We start from the raw sequence: 10,974 nt of genomic DNA, 5'->3' as shown, positions 1-10,974 counted from the left end.
CAACATCAATGTCCTGGTTGTGCTCTTATACTAAAGTTTTGCAAGATGTCGGAGGAAACTGCAAAACAAGGATGCACAGCCTCTCTCTGCGGCATTTCATACAATTGCATGTGATTTTACAACCACCTGTTTTTAAAAGTTAAAACAACAACAACAACAACAAAAACGGGAGCCTCAAAATAGAGCGTCAAGATGAGAGAACTGCCACCCTCCACATGACGAGAGGGTGGTGTCCCTAGTGGGACACAGTGCGACAGGAGCCTGGAAGGACAGTTAAAGCCCGTCTAGACGGGCCTTGTAGACTGTTCTGAGGAATATTCTAGACTTGGTTCTATTACAGGCAATAGAGAGATTCTGAGATTTTTTTTTTTTTAACAAGGGAGTGAAGTAATCAGATTTGTATTCTAGAATGATCCTTGTGGTTCTAGGCTGTAGAAGCACTGGGGAGAATAAAGTAGGTGCCTCATGTTGAATTCGATGATCCTGCCATTTCTTCAGGCAGCACAGTGTAGCCCCTTTTGGAACCGAACGATCTATTTCCTGGTATGTGCCAGTGGGCACAGAACACGTTCTGACCAAGTGTCTGACTTGTCACCCAGCGCTTCCTGACTGCTGCTGCTGCTTGTCAGTCTATGGGAGCCCTGCGGACACACCTTCCTTTGAACAGCACCTCAAATAGATGGGGAAAAGACTAGTGCAAAAATGTGACAAAACATACTGCACATAGGAACTAGACATTGTTTCCAATATTTGTGCTTTTTATTCCCTGCCATTGGCTGGAAAAGGCACTTTCCAATTGCATTATTTTGATTTTATGCCTGTCTTGTTCCTCTAATCAAATCCCAAGAACAGAGACAGACTGTGTTTTCTGTTCCTTCCCCTCCGTGCAAATCTCTGACCCCAGGAGTCATCATTTATTATTTAAATCCAACATACATTGAGTGTTTACTATAATTGCTGTCATCGACCCCTTTTACAGATGGAGCCAAGGTTAAGTGAGGATGAGGTCTTGATGAAGGTTGCACAGTCACAGGGGGTCGGGCTGGACCAGGATGTAGGTTGTAACACTGTGCTGTTGGGGGAATGGGGTGGGTGTGGAGCCTAAGGCTAACTTCCTCTCTCTCAGCCATTCTGTCCTCTCTGCAATAAAGTTTATAGTTCAGAAAGTTCCCTATAAGTGACATGACTCTGACACTTTCCCCAAGATAAGAACTGCTGGGCCAAGGCCTCCCTCAGCACTTACCATTCCTTCAGCTGACTCTTGGTATCTCTTAGCTAGTAGCCAGGCTTTCCAGCTTACCTTCAAGCCAGGCTAAAATTCTCCTAAAGAAGCCTAGTGACATCCAGGCCCAGATCCAGGCCCATCCCCCATCACGGGGGACCTATCCCTGCCACTGCACCTCTCCCTTCCTTCCTTTCTTGTTTCTGGGAGTGTTGGCAGCTCAGCCCAGAGAAGCAACTGTTATATTAAACAGTAGGAAGATTTAGGTGGGGGCCCAGGTGCTGTTTTTAAACAGAAATTTACTCAGGTCCAGGAAACAGCCAGCAATGGGGCATCTTGGCAATGCAGGTGCTCCATCTCCTGGTGGTAAACCCCAGCCAATGCCAAACAGAGCACTTGTTTATCAAGTGTCATGGATTAGGAAGTCAAAAAGACCCGCCCATGCCTGGGGCGTCACCTCCAGGCTGGACTCCAGGAACACCACCCCTGAGATGAAAACCACTCCTGGGAGCAAACTGAGGAGGAGCTTTTACAATTTGCTCAGACTTCATATCCTTTGTTGTTAGAACATTCTTCCTGTAGCCGACTTTCGTCTCTGTTCATACATGCTGAACAGTAGGGTTTTGTGTTGTAGCTCTCCATCTGGTATACAATATCTCCGGATTTTAATTCGGATAAAATAATAGTCATTGAGTGCTTTATCATAAGCCCTATGTTAAGCATTTTAATCCCCACGACAAATAACTCATTAAGATGTGAACAGTCAATGATTAAAGGTATCATTAACATACCCATTTTACACAAGATTTAGCAAGGTTGAGTAAATTACCCAAGGTCATAGAATGGAAAAGTTGAGTTTTCAATTCTGACAGTACAGCCTCTGAGCCCTGTGCTTAGTTATTAATGCTCTCTACCTCCCTACAGTTTTTTTTCCCCTCCAAATGGGATCATTCTACCTCTATAAACTTGTCCTTCTTTTTTCTCTTTGAGTCAGAAAACCTAGAATTTGCCCAAAGGCCCTAAATAGATTTATATTAGGGACCAGAGCCACTTTCCATGACTCATTTCAACCTCCGACCATGCCCACACCAGCCACTCCCCCTGTACAGCCCTGTCTTGCTCATATCCTTCACAGCAAAGTGGTTCCTCGTGTTAGAGGACTGTGCTGGCCATCCAGGAACGCTCCAGGAGACCAGTGGCCATGGTCATGAGGGGAAAAAGAAACCCTATTTGCAAAGCAGCTGTCTTTGCTAATTAAAAAACACTTCAACAAAATGCCTTTTAAGGAAAAGACATTGGGGAAGTATTATGCTCTCAGTAGATTTGATAGGAACCCAACAGTGAATTCCTCCTGAGCAAACAGCAGAGAAAACCACTGCGAACATCTCCTATGGCTGAGTTCTCCTTCCTAGCCTATCTCCCTCGCATACCTCACATACTGCACAAGCCACTGCATTCCTCCCTCCCATTCTCTACCCCACTGGGCCTGACACTGGCCATAGCAATCTAGTAGAGCATCGTGGCAAAGAGCCTGGACTGCAACCAGACAGCCTGGCAGCAATCTTAGGCAAGTTACTTGGCCTCTCTTGGCCTTGGTTTCCCCATCTGTAAATGGCAGTGATAATTATCGTTCCTACTTAAGCTAGATGAATTAAAATGTGTAAAGCACTTAGCACAATGTCTGACACATTGATTGTAAACAGTCAATAAATGTTCCACTCTGCCATTTAATTAAGAGCCTGGTGAAACTGGGCAGGCCACTTTAAAATAGTATATGAGGTAGTGATTAATAAGAGCACTGGGTTGAAGTCAGCCAGTCTTGGCCCTTGAATCCTGACTTTCAACAACTTGCTTAACCTCTGTGACCTCAGTAAGAGGTCTATCTGTAAAATGAACCTATAAAATCTATGTCTCATTAGAGTTCCTGAGAGGATTAAATGAGACAATATAGGTAAGATGCTCAGCATAGAGTCTGTCTGGAAGTAAGCACTCAATAAGTGGCCCTTGTGACTATTATAATTAACTACCTGAACTTCAGTCCTTTCATGTGTAAATTGGAGACAGTGATACCTCAGGAATTCTGTAAGGCTTGAAGGACATGCCATCTAATTTTCCTCTCCCCCTTCTTGCTCTTTTAAGATGTTCCACCTACTGCCTGTACAATGCTGCCTCTTCCCAGAAGCCTTCCTGGGTCCCACTGAATGCTTTAGGGCCCCCTAACTGGTTCTGACTTGAATTCAGAGCCACTCAGTTCTATTCTTATCTCCTGTCCATTCCCCATGTACAGTCCCATCTTGCTCATAAGCCAGAAGTCCCCTGGGACAGAGCCTCTTCCTATCAGCATCTCCCCAGTGTAGGAACTGAAGTAAATGCAATACCATCCCTCTCCCAAGTTACCTTGAGATCAAGAGAAATGGTGGTTGAGGGCAGCCTTTTTTACTATTATCTTCATGGGCTCGGCTCTGGAGCCCAAAGCAGGAAGAGGGGGACTAGACCTGCAGCCTCTGACTCAGCAGCAAGCTGAGCTAATGAGCAGAGGCCTGAGCCCTCTGGCAGAGTCTAAGATTCCACTTAACACTCCATTGCTCTCTCTCCCTCCCAGAGCCTTTTCAAAGGCGTCGAGGGCCCTTGACACTTTAGGAGTGCCTACGCCATGTCAAAAATAGTAAGATGAACTCACATCTCACGTGAAATGAAATGTATACTTAAAATGTGTATATGTAGAGTTGCAGCTGATGGGTCGAAGTTTTGTTTTAAAGCCATTTATATAAATATTTATGAATTTCCATTTCACAACTTTCTTTTTTCATTCTGAAGCCAATAACTTTTTCCATGTTTCATCCATCATTCCTAAGCCCTAAACCTATGTCTAAGGAATGGACTGGCAGTGCCTCCAGTGCTTAAAATAGGCAGTGCCCAACTGGATCATGCCCACCCTATCTCTCTCTCTCTCTCTCTCTCTCTCTCTCTCTCTCTCTCTCTCTCTCTCTCTCTCTCTCTCTCATCTATCTAATCTATCTATCTATCTAATTTCATCTATCTACCTACTTATATCTGTCTAGCCATCCATCCATCCATCCATCCATCCATCCATCCATCCATCCATCCATGTATCATCTATCATCATCTATCTATCGACTCTCAATCGTATCATCTATGATCTATCTGAGCTGCCTGGGGTAGAAAATAAAGCACTGGGCAAGGCTGGAGTAGCCGCGCACGGTGTGATACTGCCCTCTATAGGTTGCTCCCGGAAGGTGCAGTTGGGGAGTCCCCATTTCTATCAAGCTGAGCTCTATTCCACCACACTCACTTACTGACATTTATACCAAGCACCATTTACATGCTCTTGAAACAAAGGGTAATCAGAAAAGAATAGAGCTCATCCCTGCCTCCAGGAGATCACCATTTAGTAACAGCCACTGCAAACATGATTACAATTCAGTGCAATGACTGCTGTAATAGATGCTCCTGACGAGTTCTATGGGAGCGCAGCAGGAATGAGAATAAGTATGGGACAGCAGAGGAAGGCATCACAGGGAAAGTGACATTTAACTTGGGCTTTGAACGATGAGTAAGAGTTTGCCAGGCAGTGCGAGGGAGGAAAGACATTCCAGGCAGGCAGAAAGAACCGCATGAGCAAAGGCAATGTACTATAGAAGTGCAGGCTTGTTGGGGGACCAGTGAAAAGTGTGGTGTAGCTGGAGAGTGCAAGACTCATCTAGAGAAGCAGGTGGGGCCAGATGGTGAGGAAACGCTCATTTGCAAAATAAGGATGTAATGCTCTGGCCAGGACCTTGTGCCAAACAAGAGGGAGGAAACTCTCTTCATTTCTGCTGTCCTGACTTGGTTAAGATTTTGCATTGGCCTCCTTGTTTATCCTCCCTCCCACCTCCTACCTTCCCTCCATATTGCTACCTAAGGAGTCTTTGAAATCATGGGGCTGTTCCTTACTTCCCCTGCTTAAACTTTTTCATTAGCATCAACAGCACAAGACAAAGGTCAGACTCCCAACCCACACACAAAGGGGCAAGTTTAGGGCTTTTTCAAGTAGCAAGGACCTGAGCCACACTGAAGTTATTTATACAATGAGGAGGACAGGAGGACAAGTATCTCAGCCACCAAACAGGACATGTAGTGACTGGAAGGTGACTAAGTGGTCCATGAGGCTACAATGTAGCTATGAGAAAGGCAGTCCTTGACTGCCAAACATTATACATTCCTATAAAAGTGCATGTGATATGTCTGAAAGTTATACAATGGGTTTATGAGTTAGTGGAAATGAAATTCTGGTTCCAGAGAGCAAAATATATTTCAAAATACCTAAATAAGGCCCAGAATCAAAATGAAATAGTGACTAAGAGTACTGGATCTAGGACCAGACAGTCCTGGCTCTATCGCTTATTGTCTAGGAGATTCTGGGCAAGTTAATTGACTGCTCTCTTTTGTTTCCTTTCTATCATAATAGCATAGCACCCATCTCAGACCTATATAGCTGTGCAGATTAAAAGCTTCACCAAGGGTTTAGAACAGTGTCCACATAATAACTACTCAATAAAGGTCCTTTCTTATGATTCATGCAGGCATTGGGACAGAGAGTTCTAATTACCCCCTTAAGGACCCCACACTACCCATTCTCCCTTTCTTTCTGTTAGTCATGGAAACCTCGCTCTTAAGATTAGGTTGGGTAGTCCAGCCAGAGACCCGATTTCATCGCCCTCCTTGCAGCCAGGTACTGGCCATGTGACCAAGTTCGGCCAGTGGAAGGTGAGGGAGCAGTAATGAGGCGTGTAACTTTCTGGGTCTAATCTTTAGAAGAAAAAAAACTTGCTTGCTCTCTTCACGTTCTCCCTTTCAAGTGGCCTAGACACAGAGGTGGAAGCCACATGTTAAGAATGGCGGAGGATGTGGTTCCACAGTGTTACGGTTAGCACATCTGCTTCACACACAGGAGGTCCTAGGCTTGTGCCCCAGTGGAGGCACAGTCCATGGTCTACGGCCTTGCCACCCTGAACAAGCTTGGTGATGTCTGATCTCAGAAGCTGAACAGGGTCGGGCCTGGGTAGTACTTGGATGGGAGACCACCTGGGAGGACCAGATGCTGCAGGCATAAAAATAATAAATAAATAATGGCAGAGACATTTTAAATCCCTGTGCTGGGGCTGCTCACCTCTTACTGCTGCATGAGAAAGAAACGGCCTCTGTCTTACCGAAGCCATTGTATTAGGGGGCCACTTTGTTACAGCAGTTTAGTGTGTACCTTTAATGAATGCAGTAGCTTTTTCTGAGTCTTCCCTAAGGCATTAGGAGATAGTTTACTCCCACACACAAAAATATCTATGATGGCCCTTAAATATATTAAAATATGTTCAACTTCACTCACAAAGATGAGAAATGCAAATTAAAACTGCATCGTAATGTTATTTCTCATCAGATTGACAGAAATTCAAAGGTTTGACCACATACTCTATTGGCAAGGCTATATGGGAAATAGGCACTCTCATACTTTGCTGCTGTGACATAATAAGAAATATGAAACCAGGGTCTCTGCCCCTGGTTCTTGACTCAGTGCTCCTAAAGCCCTAGGAATTTCCTGAGTGTAGGGGTGAGAGGAGCATCTTTTATAAGTCACAATAAATCCCTTTTAATCTCACCTGAGTTTATGCTAGGGAGGTGATTCTTGGAGGATGGGGACTGGTTTCCAGAGAAACCTACCACATGACCAGAGAGTTGGAACTTTCAGCTCTATTCCCTACCTCCCAAGGTATGTGGGGAGGGGAGGTCTGGGGAGTAATTAATAATCAATGGCCAAGGATTTAATCCGTCATGCCTACGTAATGGAACTTCCATAAAAATCCTAACCAGAGGGGTTCGGGGAGCTTCTGTGTTGGTGAACACAAGGTACTGGGTATATCTGGCTAGGTTGTAGAAGCTCCATGCTCCTCTCACATACCTCGCCCTATGTGTCATTTCCATTTGGCTATTCCTGAGTTGTATCCTTTATAATAAACCAGAATTAGTAAAGTGTTTCCCTGTGTTTTGTGAGCCATTTTAGGAAATTATCAAACCTGAGGACCAGGTTGCGGGAACCCCTGATTGATAGCTGGTCTGTCAGAAATATGGGAGGTCTGCATTTGTGATTGGTGTCCAAAGTGGAGAGCAGTTTTTTGGGACTGATCCCTTAATCTGTAGGGTCTTCACTAACTCTGGGTAGTTAGTGTAAGAATTTAATTAAATTGTAGGACACCAATCTGGTGTCTGGAGATTTGGAGTTTGATTAGTGTAGGGGGAAAAAACCTGCACATTCGATATCAGAAGTGTTGCTGAAGTGAGTAAAACAGTTTTTCTTTAGCCAGTGGGAATGCAGAATAGTGTGACCGCTATGGAGGAGAATTTGGCAATATCTAACAAAAAAGATAGGGATCTTATCATCTGGCCTGGCAATCCCACATCTAGAATTTACCCAGAATATAACCCTCTAATAATAAGAGAAAAATATATATACACAAGGTTTTTCATTGTTATTTGTAATAACAAAATATTGGAAGCAACTTAAATGCCCATAAGAGACTGGCTAGAGAAATTACAGTACACCCACACAGTAGAGTACTATGCAGCTATTAAAAAAGAATGAGTAAGTTGGCTTTGAATTAACATAGAGTCATAGACAGGATATATTGTTAAGCAAAATAGCAAGGTACAAAAGAGTATATATGTATAGAATGCCACCTTTTGTGTAAGGCAAATATTCTCAGCCACAAACGAGATTAAGAGAAACAGGACATTCAACACAGGAGAGTGACAAAGGTGAATGTGAGATGACGGCTAACCTGAAGGCTTGAAGAGCAACCAGTCCAGACAGAACAGGAAGATGAAGGGCCCTAGGAGGCTAGGCTTGACCTTGCGGAGAAATGTATTAAAAAGCCATTGGAGGGGGAGAGAAGAATTAGTAGTAGCCACAAAAAAAACCCAAACAACAAAAAAAAACCTAACAAATGAAAAAAAATAAGGCAATTCCAGGCAAACCAAAAATTTTTGCATAAGAAAGGATATGTAATCATAGTATACTATATGGATCTGCTGGGAATCATTGTTATTTAGTCATAAAATGCAAACATTCAACATTGAAATCACCAAAAATTATGATATGCAGAGTGTGAAGGTCTACAAGAGGAGATATTGGGTGGAATTGAAGGGGGCTCTATGCTCATCTACCACAATAATAAGTAAAACAGATGATGTACAATGTTGAGAAATTATAATTTAACAGTATAAGCATACTATTTAAACATATGGCGTGGGGGGAGGTAGATGGGGTAAAACATGTGGTGACAGAAAGAAATCTAACTATGGGTGGTGAACAAACATGCAAAATATACATGACTGACTGTTGGATCATACACTTGAAACTTACTGGATGTCATTAACCAATGTCACCATAATAAAAACAATTGTTTAAAAAAATGGCAGTAATACCAGAAGAAACAGTTAGAAATGGTAGAAGAAAGTAGTTACTTCTGAGGAGTGGGACTGGGAAGTAGGAAGGGGTCAGGCAGGGAACTGACATTTTCCATCATAAGCCTTTCGGTACCCTTTGCTTTTTAATTATGCACGCATATTACTTTGATTCAAAAAAATGGCTTTCACTTTTAAAAAGATAAATGAAAATTTCGAAACAGGAGACTCCATACTAGCAGTGAAAGCTACTGGAGTGTGAAGGGAATTGGAGAACTCATCCCTGTTCTCACTCTATTCCATCCCTCTGATTCCAGCAAAAACTGCTGAGGAGATTCTTACTGACAGTTATCTGACCAAATCCTAATATACTTGAGTGCTTGTTTGTTGGTTGGGTTGTTTTTAATGAGCTGCTGGAGTTTTTAAGACAGAACAAATGATTTAACTTTCCAGGACACACTGTTATGGGGCGTCAATCCCAGGAAGTAAGCAGAAAGAGGAGGGGAAGGAAGGGAAGGAAGCCAACACAATGTATGTTAATGAGCAGATGATTGCTGTGGGCAGCTGGGGCTCAATCCTGTATAGAACTCACCTTGGAGCTGTCCCAACCAAGAGTGAGAAAACTTGGGTATTGATCCACCTCTTCCTAGGTCTGTCTGGCGTGCCATGGCGCTATTCCGACTACCAAGAGGCATATACAACATGAAACCTCTATCCAGCATAGGCCGAGGGCTACCCCTAGGGCTGTTAACTCCCAACAGCTAGCTGCTCCATTCCCCACCTGCCCAAGACAGGCCAACATGCTTCAACAGAAAAGTATGCCTCAGGTGGAGAGTTGCAGCTGAGAACCATCTATATGTAAAGAAGGTATGTAAGGGAACAGTGAATGCAAAAGAGACAGGGGAGGGCCACTGATGCTGTCTGCTCCAGGACAGAAAGGAGCAGAATCTCCTCTTCTTTAGGAGAAGGGTGAAGTTTCTCAAGAGGGGGCTGGGATACACTGTTGAGAGTCATATAGGAGGTAAAAGGGGGGAGGATTGAGGGAACAGACACAGCTGGGTGAGAGGGAGCATCCACATTAAACACCCTCCTTTCTAAGGCATAGGATGGCAAACCACTACCCTCATATAGTAAAAAGGAACCTGTGAGATAAAATAGCTACCTGTTTTTTCCACACTCTACTGTTCTTGGGAGCTCCTCCTTCATTCATCGATGCCTAGTTTGTGTTTCGTGAAGAGGACTTCTGTTGTGATAGCCTGGAAGGCATCAGGCCACCCACCACCCAGATTTCTAGGGTTGAGTAACTACTAGTCCTCGCCTCAGGGTGTCAGCTCTGCCTGAAGATTATTCTCTCTCATGGCTACCAAGCAAGGGTAGCAGTTCCAGGCATAAATCCAAACAACAATGTCCAGAATGAGAAAGGATTATTTATCCTTTTGGGATCTCCTTTTTGGAAACCCCCTGGCAGACTTCCCCTCATATATCATTGACCAAACTTGCATCAGGTCCTGATGTCAGTCATGGCGTAGGTCAGTCTGGTTTCAAAGGGATGCTGGTAGGATTGTTCTGCCTTTATGGGTGTGGGACTGCAAGACATTATCTTTAGTTTGATCAAAACTCTGTTTCTGTGGTCCACAGACCTGAGGCTTTATTCCTTAGACTGTTTATGCTGACCTAAGGGCTTAATGTTTAAGGCAATGGTCATGCTGTATGCAGAAGGATAAGGAAAGAAAAGATGCAAGTGAGCCCAAGGCCAGTTTGAATTAAGAAGAAAGAGAAAAAATCATTTTAAAGAAGTAAAGATTTGTACAGTTACAAGTTGACTAATGAATCACAGCTGGCTCCAACTGCAAAGAAATGCCTTTAGGTGAACCAGACTGACCTTGCTATGGAGGTGACCCCACCACCGCCACCACCGCCACCACCACCACCGCCTCTCCTCTGGCAAGCCTATAGACAACGATAACTGACAGGAGGAAAGGGAGACAAAAGGTTGGTCCCTGGTTTCAAGGTGGGAGCAACTGTGTGGGGCCTTTCAGGCTCTGGAGCTCCCCATGGGCTCAGATTTCGGCTAATCTTCAAATGACACCATAGTCTTGCTTCCCTTTTCCTTGCTTCTTTCAATTCCTGAGGACAGTCTGTCAATCACTGGCACAAGCCTCCCTGTCTCAGGCTGTGCTCTGGAGAACTCAACCTAGAACACCTGACCATTCTAAACTAGTCGATTTCCATCATTCGTTCTGATTCTGCCCCTGGAGTTGGGATGGAGTCCCCTCTGCTGACACACATAATGTTAC

The sequence above is a fragment of the Rousettus aegyptiacus genome, unplaced genomic scaffold (assembly GCF_014176215.1).
Source record: "Rousettus aegyptiacus isolate mRouAeg1 unplaced genomic scaffold, mRouAeg1.p scaffold_m13_p_6, whole genome shotgun sequence".
In the NCBI taxonomy this organism is placed as follows: Eukaryota; Metazoa; Chordata; class Mammalia; order Chiroptera; family Pteropodidae; genus Rousettus; species Rousettus aegyptiacus.
The sequence above is the reverse complement of the archived record's forward strand: the minus strand, read 5'-3'. Positions refer to the sequence as shown.